The sequence below is a fragment of the Aegilops tauschii genome, chromosome 4, assembly GCF_002575655.3.
Source record: "Aegilops tauschii subsp. strangulata cultivar AL8/78 chromosome 4, Aet v6.0, whole genome shotgun sequence".
In the NCBI taxonomy this organism is placed as follows: Eukaryota; Viridiplantae; Streptophyta; class Magnoliopsida; order Poales; family Poaceae; genus Aegilops; species Aegilops tauschii.
The window spans coordinates 223,596,759-223,600,345 of record NC_053038.3 but is presented as its reverse complement, the minus strand read 5'-3'; positions in this window follow the sequence as shown (position 1 = coordinate 223,600,345).

Genomic DNA, 3,587 nt, shown 5'->3' with positions numbered 1-3,587 from the left:
CGGGGCTCCGGAGAGGGTAATCAGTCGCCATCATCATCATCAACCATCCTCCATCAGTAATTTCATGATGCTCACCGCCGTCCGTGAGTAATTCCATCGTAGGCTTGCTGGACCATGATGGGTTGGACGAGATTTACCATGTAATCGAGTTAGTTTTGTTAGGGTTTGATCCCTAGTATCCACTATGTTCTAAGATTGATGTTGCTATGACTTTGCTATGCTTAATGCTTGTCACTAGGGCCCGAGTGCCATGATATCAGATCCGAACCTATTATGTTTTCATGAATATATTTGTGTTCTTGATCCTATATTGCAAGTCAATAGTCACCTACCACGTGTTATGATCCGGCAACCCCGGAGTGACAATAGTCGGGACCACTCCCGGTGATGACCGTAGTTTGAGGAGTTCATGTATTCATTAAGTGCTAATGCTTTGTTCCGGCACTCTATTAAAAGGAGGCCTTAATATCCCTTAGTTTCCATTAAGACCCAGCTGCCACGGGAGGGTAGGACAAAAGATGTCATGCAAGTTCTTTTCCATAAGCACGTATGACTATATTCGGAAAACATGCCTACATTATATTGATGAATTGGAGCTAGTTCTGTGTCACCCTATGTTATAACTGTTGCATGATGAATGCCATTCGACATAATTATCCATCATTGATCCAATGCCTACGAGCTCGTTTCATATTGATCTTTGCTAAGTTACTTTTCCGTTGCCACTGTTACGATTGCTACAAAACTACTACTGTTACTGTTGCCACTGTTACCGTTACTTCCATATTACTTTTCTACTAAATACTTTGCTACAGATATTAAGTCTTTCAGTTGTGGTTGAATTGACAACTCAGCTGCTAATACTTGAGAATATTCTTTAGCTCCCCTTGTGTCGAATCAATAAATTTGGGTTGAATACTCTACCCTCGAAAACTGTTGTGATCCCCTATACTTGTGGGTTATAAGGACCTTTTTGTGGCGCCGCTGCCGGGGAGCTTAGATCTATTCTTTGAGTCACTTGGGATTTATATTTGTTGATTACTATGAGAAATTTGAAAAATCAAAGAAGCAAGATTTTTTCCTCAACTACGAGGGGAGGTAAGGAACTGCCATCTAGCTCTGCACTTGATTCTCCTTCTGTTTTGAGTAAACTTGCGACACCTACACCTGCTATTGGTTCTGATATGTCGCATGTTATTGATGATGCCACTTCTGCTATGCATGATGCTTATGATGAAACTATTTCTCTGCTTGATAATAATGTGCCACTAGGTGAATTTCTTGATGAACAACTTGCTAGGGTTAGAGAGAATGAAATTGCTGAAATAGATGATATTATTGAAACTGAAGATTACGATTCTCCCCCTAGATATGAATTGCCCATTGTACCTGAGGGTTATGTTATGGATAAATAAGCTGCTAGAGACTTCTTTGCTTGCAATGATAGAGAGGATCTTAAGAAATTGTTAGCTAAGCTGAAAGAGAAACCTTGAATGCTAGAATGAAATATGATCTCGGTTTTTCTACTTCACCTATCTTTGTTACTGATAAGGATTATGAATTCTCTGTTGATCCTGAGTTAATTACTCTGGTTGAATCTAATCCTTTTCATGGTTATGAATCTAAAACACTTGTGGCACATCTTACTAAATTGAATGATATAGCCACCCTATTTGCTCATGAGGAAAAAAATTCGCTATTACTATATTCTTAAATTGTTTCCTTTCTCGTTAAAGGGTGATGCCAAGTTATGGTTTAATTCTCTTGCTCCTGGTTGTGTGCGTAGTCCCTAGGATATGATATACTACTTCTCTGCAAAATATTTCCCCGCTCATAAGGAACAAGCTGCTTTAAGGGAAATATTTAATTTTGTGCAAATTGAAGAAGAGAGTCTCCCACAAGCTTGGGGGAGGCTTCTCCAATTACTTAATTCTTTGCCTGATCATCCTCTCAAGAAAAATGAAATACTTGATATCTTTTATAATGGACTAACCGATGCTTCAAGAGACCACCTGGATAGTTGTGCTGGTTGTGTTTTCAGGGAAAGAACTGTTGAGCAAGCTGAGTTGTTATTGAATAATATATTGAGTAATGATAATGATTGGACACTTCCTGAACCAACTCCGAAGCCAGCTCCGAAGAAAAGGGGTATTCTATTTCTAAGTCCTGAAGACATGCAAGAGGCAAAGAAATCTATGAAAGAAAAAGGTATTAAAGCTGAAGATGTTAAGAATTTACCGCCTATTGAAGAAATACATGGTCTTGATAACCCGACATAGGTAGTAGAGGTAAACTCTCTCCGTAGATTTGATGAAGGTGATATTCCTCATAATAAGTCTGCTAGTCAATGCTTGGATGAGTTTGATAATTTTATTGTTAAACAAGAAAATTTCAATGCTTATGTTTGTACACAATTGAAATGTAATGCTTACATGCTTGATCACTTGGGTGGTTATATGAGTAGAACTGTTAATGATCTTAAGCTTATTAGTAAACATGCTTCCATGGTTACCACTCAAGTAGAACAAGTACTTAAGGCACGTGATGATTTGCTTAATGAGTTGAATAGTAAGAACAATGATAATGCTGTTAGGGTTATCACTAAAGGTGGTAAGATGACCCAGGAACTTTTGTATCCTGAGGGCCATCCTAAAAGAGTTGAGAAAGATTCTCAGAGAATTAATTCTGATGCACCTAGTCCTCGTAAAAGAAAGAAGAAGAAAACTAATAGGACTTTGCATGCTAGTGAACCTGCTGTAGACACACCTGAGAATCCCAATGATATTTCTATTTCCGATGCTGAGACACAATCTGGTGATGAACATGAACCTAGTGATAATGTTAATAATGATGTTCATGTGATGCTCGAGCTAGTAATAATAATGATGTAGAGATTGAACCTGCTGTCGATCTTGATAACCCACAATCAAAGAATCAACGTTATGATAATAGAGACTTTGTTGCTAGGAAACAGGGTAAAGAAACAGAACCATAGGTTCAGAAACCCATGCCCTTTCCTCCTAAGCCACCCAAGAAAAAGGATGATGAGGATTTTGAGCGCTTTGCTGAAATGATTAGACCTATCTTTTTGCGTATGCGTTTGACTGATATGATTAAAGTGCCTCCTTATGCTAAGTATATGAAAGATATTGTTACTAATAAAAGGAAGATACCGGAAGCTGAAATTTCCACCATGCTTGCTAATTACACTTTTAAGGGTGGAATACCAAAGAAACTTGGAGATTCAAGAGTACCAACTATACCATGCTCCATTAAAAGAAACTATGTTAAAACTGCTTTATGTGATCTAGGAGCCGTGTTAGTGTTATGCCTTTCTCTTTGTATCGTAGAATTGAATTGAATAAGATGACACCTACTAAGATCTGTTTGCAAATGGCTGATAAATCAACTGCTATACCCATCGGTATTTGTGAGGATGTGCCTGTTGTGGTTACAAACGTTACTATCTTAACGGACTTTGTTATTCTTGATATTCCTGAGGATGACAGTATGTCAATTATTCTTGGTAGAACCTTTTTGAATACTGCATGGGCTGTTATTGATTGCAACAAAGGCAATGTCACTTT